Genomic DNA, 16,015 nt, shown 5'->3' with positions numbered 1-16,015 from the left:
CTGGCGCCATTAAAGTTTCTGGCTTTGATCAGTGAACATTGACTTAGCCGCACTTTCTTTTCGCCCCTCTTCCCTATAACCCCAAGATTCTCTCAACAGGTAACCCGGTTTACATGTGGCTGCGGGCAGCTACAGTTTTCAAACTAACTCTAGCAATCTGTTCTAATTTTCTGGTTTCTTCTGGCTTCATCTGTGTCTAGCTTGTTCTCTCTGCAAACTGTCTCTGTAAATCTGTCCCGGTAAAGCCTGCCTCTGAATTTCATGAACTGAACTGCCACCATCTGAACTGCCATGAACTCAAGCCTACTTCACTCCTTTCTACTAACTTAACATTCAAACATGGCTGCTTCACTCTACAAACTAACCTTACCTATAGTGTTAGGGATTGAAGGTGTATACTAAGAGCATGTCTGTCTTGCAGCCAGATCATACTGTGATGAAAATCATTTCTGAATTCCAGCTGGATCACATAGACCTAAGTCTTTAGATGTGATCCCTTGCCAGAGCAGCCATGTTGTTGGGCTAAAGTTCCTCTACAGAAAGTAGCTTAGCTACATAGCCCTGTATCCCCAGAAATCCAGAAATAGATGATTTCTAGATTTGTCTGTACTCTGTGCCTGGGTCACATATCACAGCATATGGCTTTTCTGGTGAATACCATTAAAACAGATGCCCCACATATCGAATGCCAGTTTCTTAGTGTTAATCCTACCAGGCAAGAATGAGATCACTACCACAATTTTTAAGCCAAATTTAAAGCAAGCTTTATTAAACACTGGCCATAACAATAGACACTGGCCTGGTCCTTATCTAGGATTCCCAGAGTATACCATCCCATTACATTTGTCAGAGGCTTATAAAGGCAAAACTCTCAAGGTTACTTATTTCCCACCTTCATCTAATCAGAGGCAAGCATATATCCTGACATACTTCCTGCCTAGTTACCTCCTGCCTATGTGTGATCAAGCACACATCCTGTGCATTGGGACAACCAAGCTTGTTTACAGTAGTAAAATATATGGCTGTTATCTTACATGAACAACAGGCCCCAGCATTCCAGGAAGTTATCTGTCCTTGGGCAAGTGGGGCTTACAGATCAGAGGCATTTTTTATCGATCTCTTAAGCACAGTAATGTCAACTTAAAACTTATCTTTAGCCCTTACATTACCTACATTACCATCTAGAAAATAGCCTGAAACATGGTAGAAAACTACTTTTCCCTCAGCCATTTACAGAGAGAGAGAGAGAGAAAGAGAGAGAGAATAATTTTAATTCTATGAATTTCACCTTTTGATCTTTTGTGCTACTAAGCTTTTCTTAAAGAGATAGCCATATAAACTTTGTACCTTCCCCCTGACTCCCACCAACTAATGGGGGCACCTGGATCTCATATAATGTGTCATGTGTGCCTCTAATAATTGTTTTGGTATTTTTGATTTTCATCATTTTCTTTTGTTGTTTATGTAAAAAAAAACTTCAAATAAAGTTTGGACACTTCAGGATTTTTATTCATTTTGTTGTGTGTTTAAAATTTTTTGGCAATGTCCTTTGTGTTACAGAAACTTTGTAATTTTTTTGTCAATTCTTGATCTTAGAGCATAAGCTATTGGTGTTCTGTTCAGGAACTTTTCCCCTGTGCCCATGTCCTCAAGGGTTTTCCCCAGTTTCTTTTCTATTAGTTTCAGAGTGTCTGGCTTTATGTGTAGGTCCTTGATCCATTTGGATTTGAGCTTAGTACAAGGAGACAAGGATGGATCAATTCACAATCTTCTGCATGCTGACCTCCAGTTGAACCAGCACCATTTGTTGAAAAGGCTATCTTTTTTCCATTGGATGTTTTCAGCCCCTTTGTCGAGGATCAAGTGGCCATAGGTGTGTGGGTTCATTTCTGGATCTTCAATCCTGTTCCATTGATCCACTTGCCTGTCACTGTACCAATACCATGCAGTTTTTAACACTATTGCTCTGTAGTATTGCTTGAGGTCAGGGATACTGATTCCCCCAGATTTTCTTTTGTTGCTGAGAATAGTTTTAGCTATCCTGGGTTTTTTGTTATTCCAGATGAATTTGAGAATTGCTTTTTCTAACTCTGTGAAGAACTGAGTTGGGATTTTGAGTGAGATAATCCAATCACAAAAGAATACACATGGAATGCAATCTCTGATAAGTGGATATTAATGAGCCCAGAAACTCTGAATACCCAAGGCACAAATCACATAACAAATGACCCCCATGAAGAAGTAAGGAGAGGACCCTGATCCTGGAAAGGATTGATCTAGCATTGGAGGGGAGTACCAGGACAGAGAAAAAGGAGGGAGGTAATTGGAGAATGGATGGAGAGAAGAAGGCTTATAGGACTTATGGGGAGGGGGGAACTGGGAAAGGGGAAAACATTTGGAATGTAAACAAAGAATATAGTAAAGAAAAAAGTTTTAATTTTAATTTTATTAAAAACTCTGTTCAGTGGGAAAAAACAAAGAAATTAGCAGCTAAATTTATGTCATTGTCTTTAATCTTATTATCAGAAAACACACTTGTTAAAATATTTCATTACATGCCAAATAAACCTACTCTAAACCAAAAAAAAAAATTTTGGTATGCCTTATTAGAATGCAAATGCAAATGTATAAATTTGAGTATGGTGATAGTATATTACAATGACTTATAAATACATATTTTTTATAAATTTCCATACTATAAGCATCATTAAACCTATTAAAATTATACTTTTGGGTATATTAAGTATTTCACGAAACCATAGAATGCTAATTGTTGGTATAAAACAACATTCATTTCAGAGTAACAAGAATAAAATTTCACTAAGCTATAAAATACATATATATGTATAGAATTTATCTCACCTACATATTATGTAACATAAAATTCATATGATTTTCTTTTCCAAAATATATTTACTATAAAGTTATTAAGCACAAAATACTGTTAAGGCAAAATTGTATATAAATTAATACACATATATTTAATAAAGGTCTCTATGCTAAGTTTTCTTTTCAGAATAAGAATTATGAGAAATATAATCTCAATGAAAAATGCATTTAAAATGTTGCTTTATATATATATATGTCATATATGACTAGGTAGATAGATCAATAGAGATGGATATACATGGATACACTGTCTACACATGATCATGTCTCTGCTTTGATGTTTTCATAGTGTACTTAGTATGTGCTCATGCAGCTAAAGTTGTTAACATAGTTTGGCTTTCTTCTTTTTCTTTTCTTTTGCTTCAATGAAAAATTAAATTTTAAGGAAAAAATAAAAACAATGGAGAAAAAGAATACGTTTAATCAATATGACCACAAAGTAAAACAGAGCCGGCTAATGGTAATAAATCTTTCTTTCTGACAATTATCATGAAGGTTTATATATTTTGTAAATCTTTTTGTACAGTCCAGTTATTTAATATTTTATTTTAATGTTTAACTCTATTTTTAAGGACAAGATATACATAATGACGTAATTGTGGCCAAGATGTTATCTCCTTTCTCCTTATCCCAATTCTGGTTCTTCAACATGGTTCCTATTTCTTGAAGGTATAAATTAATTTTAAGTGATCAGACATGATTAACTTTAATCATTAGACAAGTGCTTCCTTTAAAATACTGTTTATATCAAACATTAAAAAGATAACTTATGTCTGTGTTTTTAGACGTGTTCCATATATATGTGTAGTTGGTCCTTGCTAACCACTACTTTGTGTTTTCTTCTTTTTTTCACCCTTTGTCCTCCTGGTTTCACCCCCTATTTCTACAAAGGAGAGAAAGCAGGAGAGAGAGGGACATAGAGAGAAAGAGACAGAGAGAGACAGAGACAGAGATAGAGAAAGAGAGAGATCCTTGAATCTAATATCTTTCCTTTTGTTTTTCTTTGACCATGGCTACTAACAAGCTCTAATAAGCTGCAACAAACTTCCCTGAATGATTACTAACCAATGAACCTACCTCTCGGGGCCCTAGCATGCATATATCTATATCTATATCTATATCTATATCTATATCTATATCTATATCTATATCTATATCTATATCTATATCTATATCTATATCTATATCTATATCTATATCTATATCTATATCTATATCTATCTATATCTATCTATCTATCTATCTATCTATCTATCTATCTATATATATATATATATAGTCTAAAACGTTCCCAGATTCCCAAATTTCCAAAGGTCACACAATCACAGAAAGTATCTGCAGCTGACAAAACCATGCCTCAGCTAATGCACTGGCAAATCGTAGTCAGATTACAGACAGCCCAAAGCAGCCCCATATCCCCACACCTTAAATTAAAACAAAAACATATTCTTATAATATTTCTGTGTACTTTTTGAGAAAAACCAAAATTTCAGAATTTTAAAAAATGTCAGTACACAAACAAATAAAAAATAAACCCTTCATTTCATGCTTTTACTAAATTTAAAACCTGTGATCTGATTCTAGTTTTATGAGTTTTCCTATCAAGAAGCCTTTGCTTTTAAGACAGTCAGTTATTGTTTTAACCAAAGGAAAAACTATATTCAGTTATGTCTATTTAAAATTTTCCTAGTAAATTGCATAGTGACTATGAAACTCATTTTAACATTTTTGGTATTTTTTAAGATTTATATTTTTTTATTTTTTTTTATGTATACAAGTACACTGTAGCTGTCTTCAGACACATACCAGGCTTTGGGAGTAAGGAAAGATCTTCACCTCCTTCTAGCTTGTTTTCTCTGCTTCATTAATTTTTTTAAAGATTTATTTATTTATTTATTTATTTATTTATTTATTTATTTATATGAGTATACTATAGCTGTCTTCAGACACTCCAGAACAGAGCATCAGACCCCATTACAAATGGTTGTGAGCCACCATGTGGTTGCTGGGATTTGAATTCAGGACCTCTGGAAGAACAGTCAGTGCTCCTAACTGCTAAGCCATCTCTCCAGTCTGTGAAACTCATTTTAACAAACATTTAAAGTTATTTACAAAATTTGGTATATTAAATAAATAGCAAATAGTATCATAAGGGATTTTTTAATGAAAAATTATTGTTTATTAAACAGAACATGGTGTCAAGAAACATACATAATAATGGTTTGATTTTTCTTTGAAAATTCAATACAATGAATTTTGACACTATTCCTTCCCCTACCCCAGATACACTTTCACCTCCATATGACCAATCTTCATAATTATAATTATATATTTATATAATTAGTATTCTTTTTTATTTTCTATATTCTTTGTTTACATTCCAAATGTTTTCCCCTTTCCCAGTTCCCCCTCCACATATGTCCTATAAGCCCTCTTCTCTCCACCCATTCCCCAATCACCCCCTTCCATTTCTCTGTCCTGGTACTCCCCTACAATGCTGGAACAAGCCTTTGCAGCCTTTCCTCTCCTTCCTTCTTCATGGGAATCATTTGATACGCTAATTGTGTCTTGAGTATTCAGAGCTTCTGAGCTAATTAATATCCACTTATCAATGGATGCATTCCATGTGTATTCTTTTTTTAAAATATTTTTATTTTCTATAGTCTTTGTTTACATTCCAAATGATTTACCCTTTCCTGGATCCCCCCTCCCCATATGTCCCATAAACCTTCTTCTCTCCATCCATTCTCCAATCACCTCCCTCCTTTTTTCTCTGTCCTTATATTCCCCTCCAATGCTAGATCAATCCTTTCCAGGATCAGGACTTTCTCCATACTTCTTCATAGGAGTCATTTGTTATGTGATTTGTGCCTTGGGTATTCAGAGCTTCTGGGCTAATTAATATCCACTTATCAGAAATTGCATTCCATGAGTATTCTTTTGTGACTGGGTTACCTCACTATCCTATTTTCCAGATCAAACCATTTGCCTAAAAATTTTGTGGATTCATTGTTTCTAATTGCTGAGTAGTATTCCACTGTGTAAATATACCACATTTTCTGTATCCATTCCTCCTTTGAGGGGCATCTGGGTTCTTTACAGCTTCTGATTATTATAAATAAGGCTACTATGACACATAATGGAGCATGTGTCTTTATTGCATGCCGTGGAATCCTTTGGGTATATGCCCAGGAGAAGTATAGCGGGGTCCTCCGGAAGTGTCATGTCCAGTTTTCTGAGGAACCACCAGACTGATTTCCAAAGTGGTTGTACCATCTTACAGCTCCCACCAGCAGTGGAGGAGTGTTCCTCTTTCTACACATCCTCGTCAACACCTGCTGTCTCCTGAGTTTTTGACCTTAGCCATTCTGACTGGTGTAAGGTGAAATCTCAGAGTTGTTTTGATTTGCATTTCCCTAATGACTAATGATGTTGAGCACTTCTTAAGGTGCCTCTCGGCCATCCAAATTTCTTCAGGTGAAAATTCTTTGTTTAGATCTGTACCCCATTTTAAAATAGGGTTATTTGGTTCCCTGGGGTCTAAACTTCTTGAGTTCTTTGTATATATTGGATATTAGCCCTCTATCAGATGTAGGGTTGGTGAATATCCTTTCCCAATTTGATGGTTGCTGTTTTGTCCTTTTAACAGTGTCCTTTGCCTTACAGAAACTTTGTAATTTTATGAGGTCCCATTTGTCAGTTCTTGATCTTAGAGCATAAGCTATTGGTGATCTGTTCAGGAACTCCTCCCTCCCCCCACCCCCCCACCCCCGTGCCCATGTTCTCTAGGGTCTTCCCCGGTTTCTTTTCTATTAGTTTCAGTGTGCCTGGTTTTACATGGAGGTCCTTGATCCACTTGGAGTGAAGTTTAGTACATGGAGATAAGAATGGATCAATTCGCATTCTTCTGCATGCTGACCTCCAATTGAACCAGCACCATTTGCTGAAAAGGCTATCTTTTTTCCAATGGATGTTTTTGGCTCCTTTGTCAAAGATCAAGTGACCGTAGGTGTGTGGGTTCATTTCTGGATCTTTAATTCTATTCCATTGGTCCACTTGTCTATCACTGTGCCAATACCATGCAGTTTTTAATACTATTGCTCTGTAGTATTGCTTGAAGTCAGGGATACTTATTCCCCCAGAATTTCTTTTGTTGTTGAGAATACTTTTAGCTATCCTGGGTTTTTTGTTATTCCAGATGAATTTGAGGATTGCTTTTTCTAACTCTGTGAAGAACTGAGCTGGGATTTTGATGGGGATTGCATTGAATCTGTAGATTGCTTTTGGCAAGATGGCCATTTTAACTATATTAATCCTGCCGATCCAGGAGCATGGCAGATTTTTCCATTTTCTGAGGTCTTCTGTCTTCTTCGATTTCCTTCTTAAGAGACCTGAAGTTCTTGTCATATTGATCTTTCACTTGTTTGGTTAGAGTCACCCCAAGATACTTTATACTGTTTGTGGCTATTGTGAAGGGTGTCATTTCACTAACTTCTTTCTCAGCCTGCTTACCCTTTGAGTATAGGAAGGCAACTAATTTGCTTGAGTTGATTTTATAACCAGCCACTTTGCTGAAGTTGTTTATCAGCTGTAGGAGTTCTCTGGTGGATGTTTTCAGGTCACTTAAGTAGACTATCATGTCATCTGCAAATAGTGATTATTTGTCTTCTTCCTTTCCAATTTGTATCCCCTTGACCTCCTTATGTTGTCTAATTGTTCTAGCTAGAACTTCAAGTACTATATTGAAAAGATATGAAGAGAGAGGACAGCCTTGTCTAGTCCCTGATTTTAGTGGGATTGCTTCAAGTTTCTCTCCGTTTAGTTTGATGTTGGCTACCGGTTTGCTGTATATTGCTTTAAAGATGTTTAGGTAGGGCCTTGAATTCCTGTTCTTTCCAAGACTTTTAGCATGAAAGGAGGTTGAATTTTGTCAAATGCTTTTTCTGCATCTAATGAGATGATCATATGGTTTTTTTCTTTGAGTTTGTTTATGTAGTGGATTGCATTGATGGATTTCCTTATATTGAACCATCCCTGCATCCCTGGGATGAAGCCTACTTGATCATGGTGGATGATCGTTTTGATGTGTTCTTGAGTTCAGTTGGCAAGAATTTTATTAAGTATTTTTACATCAATATTCATAAGAGAAATTGGCTTGAACTTCTCTTTGATGGATCTTTGTGTGGTTTTGGTATCAGCATAATTGTGGCTTCATAGAACGAGTTGGGTAGAGTTCCTTCTGTTTCTCTTTTGTGGAATAGTTTGAAGAGTATTGGTGTTAGGTCTTCTATGAAAGTCTGATGGAATTCTGCACTGAATCCATCTGGTCCCGTGCTTTTTTTGGTTGGGAGACTTTCTATGACCCTTTTTATTTCTTCTGGTGTTATGGGACTGTTTAGTTGATCTATTTGATCCTGATTTAGTTTTGGTGTAAGATATCTGTCTAGGAAACTGTCCATTTCCTCCAGATTCTCCAGTTGTGTTGAGTATAGGCTTTTGTAGTAGGATCTAATGATTTTTTGAATTTCCTCAGTTTCTGTTGTTATATCTCCCTTTTCATTTCTAAGTTTGTTAATCTAGATACTGTCTCTGTGCCCTTTGGTTAGTCTGGCTAAGGGTTTATCTATCTTGTTGATTTTCTAAAAGAACCAACTCCTGGTTTTGTTGATTCTTTGTATGGTTCTCTTTGTTTCCACTTAACTGATTTCAGCCCTGAGTTTGATGATTTCCTGCCTTCTACTCCTCCTGGGTGAAATAGCTTCTTTTTGTTCCAGGGCTTTCAGGTGTGTCATTAAGCTGTTAGTGTATGCTCTCTCCATTTTCTTTTTGGAGGCACTCAGGGCTATGAGTTTTCCTCTTAGCACTGCTTTCATTGTGTCCCATAGATTTGGGTATGTTGTGTCTTCATTTTCATTAAGTTCTAAAAAGTCTTTCATTTCTTTCTTCATTTCTTCCTTGACCAAGGTATCATTGAGTAGAATATTGTTCAGTTCCCACGTGTATGTGGGTTTTCTGTTGTTTTTGTTCCTATTGAAGACCACTTTTACTCCATAGTGATCTGATAGGAGGCATGGGATTAGTTCGATCTTTTTATATTTGTTGAGGTTTGTCTTGTGACCAATTATATGGTCGATTTTGGAGAAGGTACCTTGAGGTGCTGAGAAAAACGTATATTCTTTTGCTCTAGGATAGAATGTTTTATATATATCGGTTAAATCTAATTGGTCCAAAGCTTCAATTAGTTTCATTGTGTCCCTGTTGAGTTTCTGTTTTCCTGATTGTTCCATTGAGGAAAGTGCAGTGTTGAAGTCACCCACAATTACTGTGCTAGGTGCAATGTGTGATTTGAGCTTTAGTTAAGTTTCTTTTATGAATGAGGGTGCCCTTGCATTTGGAGCATAGATGTTCAGGATTGAGAGTTCTTCTTGTTGTATTTTTCCTTTGATCAGCAAGAAGTGTCCCTCAGAGTTTCTTCTGATGACTTTGGGTTGAAAGTCAATTTTATCTGATATTAGAATGGCTACTCCAGCTTGTTTCCTGAGACCATTTGCTTGTAAAATTGTCTTCCAGCCTTTTACTCTAAGGTAGTGTTTGTCTTTGACCCTGAGGTGTGTTTCCTGTATGCAGCAAAATGTAGGGTCCTGTTTACGTATCCAGTCGGTTAGTCTATGTCTTTTTATTGGGGCATTGAGTCCATTGATGTTAAGAGATATTAAGGAATAGTGATTGTTACTTCCTGTCATTTTTGATGTTATTTTTTAAATTTAATTGGTTAACTTCTTTTGTGTTTAATGAAAGAAGGTTACTATCTTGCTTTTTCTACGGTGAAGTTTCCCTCCTTGTATTGGTGTTTTCCTCCTATTAATCTTTGTAGGGCTGGGTTTGTGGATAGATATTGGGTAAACTTTGTTTTGTCATGGAATATCTTAGTTTCTCCATCTATGGTGATTGAGAGTTTTGCTGGGTATAGTAGTTTTGGCTGGCATTTGTGTTCTCTTAGAGTCTGCATGAGATCTTCCCAGGATCTTCTAGCTTTCATAGTCTCAGGTAAAAAGTCTGCTGTGATTCTGATAGGTCTTCCTTTATGTTACTTGGCCTTTTTCTCTTACTGCCTTTAATATTCTTTCTTTGTTTAGTACATTTGGTGTTTTGATTATTATGTGACAGGAAGTATTTCTGTTCTGGTCTAGTCTGTTTGGAGTTCTGTAGGCTTCTTGTATATTCATGGGCATCTCTCTCTTTAGGTTAGGGATGTTTTCTTCCATACTTTTATTAAAGATATTTGCTGGCCCTTTAAGTTGTAAATCTTCACTCTCATCTATGCCTATAATCCTTAGATTTGGTCTTCTCATTGTGTCCTGGATTTCCTGGATATTTTGGGTTACAACTATTTTGCATTTTCCTTAACTGTTGAGTCCATGGTTTCTATGGTATCTTCAGCATCTGAGATTCTTTCTTCTATCTCTTGTATTCTGCTGTTGATATTTGCATCTATGGCCCCTGATTTCTTCCCAAGGTTTTCTATCTCCAAAGTTGTCTCCCTTTGAGTTTTCTTAGTTGTTTCTACTTCTGATTTTAGATCCTGGGTGGTTTTGCTTAGCTCCTTCACTTGCTTGTTTGTGTTTTCCTGTAAATTCATTAAGAGCTTTTTGTGTTTCCCCTTTCATGACCTCAGCCTGTTGACCAAAGTTCTCCTGTATTTCTTTAAGTGATTTTTCCATTTCCTCCTTATTGGCTTTTGTATTCTCCTGGATTTCTTTCAATAATTTTTGTGTTTCCCTTGTAAGGGCTTCTAACTTTTGATCCATTTTCTCCCGAATTTCTTTAAGTATTTCCTTCATGTGTTCCTGTACCAGCATCATGACCAGTGATTTTAAATCCAAATCTTGTTTTACTGGTGTGATGGGGTATTCAGGACATGCTGTTAAAGGAGAATTGGGTTCAGATGCTGCCATATTGCCTTGATTTCTGTTAGTGATGTTCCTGCATTTGACTTTTGCCATCTAGTTCTCACTGGTGTTAGTTGGTCTTGTCAATGCTGGACTAACTAGTGCAAGCTGCCACTTCCCAGGTGGCCTCTGGTGCACAGCTGACCTCCTGCACTGCCTGGAGACAGGGTGCTGTGGCCCAGGCTGTTCAGATCCCGAAGCAGACACCTGAAGGCTCCTGCAGAGGCCTGTTGGACTCACCAGAGCACACTGACTCCTCCCAGCAGGCCTCCCGGATGCCCCTCTTGCGTCTTGCAGGACCTGAAGATGTGGAGTTGCAGCCCAGGCTGTTCTGGATCCCGAAGCGGAGATCTGAAGGCTCCTGCCAGAGGCCTCAGGACTGGAACCTAAACTCTGTGCTGCTGGAGCAAGCTGTGTGCTCCCAGTGTGCTCCCGGGTCCACACCAGGTCTCTTGCACTTCCTGGAGACCTAGTGCTGTGGCCCAGGCTGTTCAGATCCGAAGCAGACACCTGAAGGCTCCTGCAGGGGCCTGCTGGACTCAGCAGAGCACACTGACTCCTCCCAGCCGGCCTCCCTGATGCCCCTCTTGCCTCTTGCAGGACTTGGTGTTGCAGCCCAGACTGTTCTGGATCCCAAAGCGGAGATCTGAAGGGATTTTTTTAATATGATAAGTAGAATCCAAGATTAGCTACATAATCTTCATCAAAGGATAAAGCAAACAACATGATTCCATCAATGAGGAATGCTTTCAGGTAGTTAGGGAGTTGTGGATGATGAGTTTCAGTACTTAATCAGTATGTTCTCTGTCTCTGTCTCTCTGTCTCTCTGTCTTCTGTCTCTGTCCCTGTGTGTGGGGGGGTGCATGTGCATGCCTGCTCATGTGCATTTGTGCTCCTGTGCATGTGCTTATTATTCCTTAGCAGCTAAACTGGCAGGGTGGGCTGTCACTTCCTCCCTCACATCAGGATTATAATAGTCAGGCAACTTGCCCCCGTTTTTTAAGTAGACACTAGGGATCAAGTAAACTAAGGTGCTCATGATTTCACAGCAAGCACTTTATGACTGAATCATCTCTCAAGCCCCTAAGTTCGAATTATTAAATGCTTTTATTTTAGGACATAGTCTCACTACGTAGCACAAGCTGACCTGGAACAGATGAGCCTCCTGCTTCATTCTTTCAAGTACTGGAACTATTGGCATGTACCACCAGCCGCAGCCCTTGACTGAACTTTCTACTTAACAATGACTTCGTGAGGTTTAATCAAGTGTGGCCCCATTATAAATCAGCGGCACTATGTCTTGATCATGCTTCCCTGGGTGCTATTAGCAGAGGGTCAAGGGGAAATTTGTTCGGGTCTACTTGTGTCTGACAGTTTAAGTAATTTGATTTCCCAGATCACAATTCTGAGGAGCTTCAACATTCCTCCCTATAATTGTCTCACTTTTCCTGTTTTAATTTTAAAAAAGGGACTCTTAAAAATGGTTAAGGATATGCAAAATTTTTTAAGCAAGTTAAACCATTCTGTGAACAGCCCTGAAATCTGCTCCAGTGACTTGAGGGAAGGCTTTAGTGCAGGGTTCAGCATGAAACTTGACCCAAGTATTGATGGGGAAGGTGGTGGTAGTAAGACACATTCCAGTCAGTTTAACTATAAACACAAAAACCTCAGACATCTAAGGGTGCTCAGAATGTAATGGTACCAGGTTCTTCTTTTTCTCATCCTTAAATAATAAGCTTCTTTATGCTATTGTAACTGAAAGATAAAGCACAAGTAAGGGTATTCAGAGCACAGGTGGTGGAAACAAAATCAGAGAACAAATATGAAGCAAAGGAGTCTTGAGGACATAAACAATGAAAAGCAATCCTCAAGAAATGAGGCAGAAAGTATGTATTAGGATGCAGGGTCCTGCCTTGGTTGCAGCAGCATCACATTAACACCCGGTAATTCATCCTTTGAATCCCCGTTGGTATCTCTGCTTTTCCAATATTTTGATCCCAGACTGCTCTAAATCCACATAAGCTTTGCAGGTCTAGTATTTCAAAGTGTTAGCTTCTGTTAGTTTTTTGAACAAGCTTTCAAGATAGATTAGCATAGATGTAACAAGAAATTACCTTCAGGAATGCAGGCCCAAAATAGCAAAGTAAAGAAGCAGTAAAAAGAACTCCATTGTCTCTGCTCAAGGGAAGTTGAATCCATGTGAGAAACTAGCATCCCAAAGTAGGTCCCTCTTAGATAACTTCTGGAGAGGAAGAGAGAAGAAATTTAAGCATCATTCAATTTTTAGGCTAAAATAATAGTCTCTGTCTCTCTGTCTCTCTGTCTCTCTCTGTCTCTCTCTCTCTCTCTCATCTTCTTTTTTTTTTTTTTTTACCATCTAGACATTATGCCTCTTCCAGTCTGCCTTCCAACAGTTTCTCATCCCACCACCACCTCCCTAGCTCTAAGAGAATGTCCTCACTCTCTGCCCCATCAGGCCTCCCCACTCCATGGGACCTCAGGTCTCTTAGGGGTTAGGTGCATCTTCTCTTACTGAGTCCAGACCAGTCACTCCTCTGCTGTGTGTGTGTTGGGGGCCTCATATCAGCTGGTGTATGCTGCCTGGTTGGTGGCTCAGTGTCTGAGAGAACTCAAGGGTCCAGGTTAGTTGAAACTTCCGGTCTTCCTATGGGGTCGCCCTCCTCCTCAGCTTCTTCTAGCCTTTCCCTAACTCAACTACAGAGTCCCCGGCTTCCATCCATTGGTCCTCTGTCTCAGTTAGCTGCTTGTTGGGCCTCTCAGAAGGCAGCCATGCTAGGCTCCTGTCTGTAAGCACATCATAGCATCAGTAACAGTAACAGCCTCCCCTTGAGCTGGATCCCAATTTGGGCCTGTCACTGGACCTCCTTTCCCTCAGTCTCTTCTCCATTTTTGTCCCTGTAGTTCTTTTAGACAGGAACAATTCTGGGTCAGTTTTTGACTGTGGGATGGCAACCCCATACCTCAATTAATGAATGCCCTGTCTTTCTACTGGAAGTGGATTCTACAAGTTCCTGTTCCCCACTGTCGGGCATCTCATCTAAGGTCCCTCCCTTGGAGTCCTGAGAGTCCTCACCTCCCAGGTCTCAGATACATTCTAGAGGGTCCCCCCTACCTCCGACCTCCTGAGGTTGCCTGTTTCCATTCTTTCTGTTGGCCTTCAGGGCTTCACTTCTGCCCCCTGCCAATACCTGCCAATCCTCTTTTCCCCCTCTCTGTTCCCTCTCCCACCTACATTCCTCCCTCTCTCTGCCCCCCCCCCCCCCCCCGCACCCATGATTGTTTTCATCTCCCTCCCAAGTGGGATTGAAGCATCTTCACTTGGGTCCTTCTGCCTGTTAACCTTCTTGAGTTTTATGGGTTGTATTCTGAGTATTCTGTACTTTTTTTTTTTTTTGCTCATATCCACTTATTAGTAAGTACATACCATGCATGTCCTTTGGGGTCTGAGTTACCTCACTCAGGATGTCAGGATGATATTTTCTAGTTCCATCCATTTGCCTATAAAACTCACGATGTCCTCATTCTTAATAGCTGAACAGTATTCCATTGTGTACTGGCTGGTTTTGTGTGTCAACTTGACAAAGGCTGGAGTTATCACAGAGAAAGGAGCTTCAGTTGGGGAAGTGCCTCCATGAGATCCAGCTGTGGGGCATTTTCTCAATTAGTGATCAAGTGGGGAGGGCCCCTGGTGGGTGGTGCCATCCTTGGGCTGGTGCTCTTGGGTTCTCTGTAAGAGAGCAAGCTGAGCAAGCCAGGGGAAGCAAGCCAGTAAGTAACATCCCTCCATGGCCTCTGCATCAGCTCCTGCTTCCTGACCTGTTTGAGTTCCAGTCCTGACCTCCTTTGGTGATGGACAGCAATGTGGAAAGTGTAAGCTAAATAAACCCTTACCTGCCCAACTTGCTTCTTGGTCATGATGTTGTGCAGGAATAGAAACCCTGACTAAGATACATTGTATAAATGAACCACATTTTCTGTATCAATTTTTCCATTGTGGGACTTCTGTGTTGTTTTCAGCTTCTGGCTATCACAAATAAGGCAACTATGAACATAATGGAACATATGGCCCTGTGGCATGGTGGGGCATCGGGGTATAGCTGGTTCCTCAAGTAGATCTATTTCTATTTTTGTGAGAAACCTCCAGATTGATTTCCATAGTGATTGTACCAGTTTGCAACCCCACCAGCAGTGGAGGAGTGTTCCTCTTTCTCCACATCCTCACCAACACCTGCGGTCTCCTGAGTTTTTTGTTCTTAGCCATTCTGATTGGTATAAGGTGGAATACGACCCTGAGGCCTTATCTCTTTTAAGTGTGCCAGGGTGGCACATACCTTTGATGCCAGCAATCAGGAGGCAGGTGCAGATGCAGGTAGATATTTGAGTTCTCTAGTCTCATCTACATTGCGAACTCTAGGCCATCTTAGCTTATACAGTGAAACCCCTGTTTCAATAAATAAATAAATGAGAAATAAAAGAAGCCAAAATGTTGTCTGTCTCCAATGATTAATTTTGGCTGCTTTCATGATCTGAAAGATTGAATAGGAAATTATAACTAAGACTAAAATGATTTGTTTGTTTGTTTGTTTGTTTGTTTGTTTAACAATTAAAGTCCTCACATTCCTGGGCAATATATTTAAATATATTATATTTACATAAGAGATAGCATTTAAGGAACTATTTTTCACTGATACTTTTCTTCTTATTAAGAAAACCGTGCTGCTCAGATGGCATAATATCCTTGGCTCGGTTCAACACTGCAGTGCCTACCTTCAGCCCAGAGACACAGGCTCACAACTGTTTTAACCTAAAAATCAAAATGATCATTAAATTCCTTCTGTATTTCTCTCTAGAAGCTATCTGGGGGGGGACTTTATACTATGACCCTATCAAAGGACCTAAATGCAATTCCTGGCTTCATAACTCTTAAGGCTCAGTACTGGAGACCAATAGCACCTTTCCCCAGAGACTAAAAGAAGCTCTCTAACTCATAACAGTAGACAAGTCACTTGGACTGTCCAACCCCAGGGATATAAAGATAGCCACCCCCCATTTATTTGCATTGGTGTGGCCTGGTCAACTCCCCAAAAACTTTCCTCCAACAGGTAGATGGCCTTTTACTTTGTGGAGTGTCTGAGGAGAGAATGTCTCAAGGAATA

Source organism: Apodemus sylvaticus, chromosome X (genome assembly GCF_947179515.1).
Source record: "Apodemus sylvaticus chromosome X, mApoSyl1.1, whole genome shotgun sequence".
Classification (NCBI taxonomy): domain Eukaryota; kingdom Metazoa; phylum Chordata; class Mammalia; order Rodentia; family Muridae; genus Apodemus; species Apodemus sylvaticus.
The sequence above is the reverse complement of the archived record's forward strand: the minus strand, read 5'-3'. Positions refer to the sequence as shown.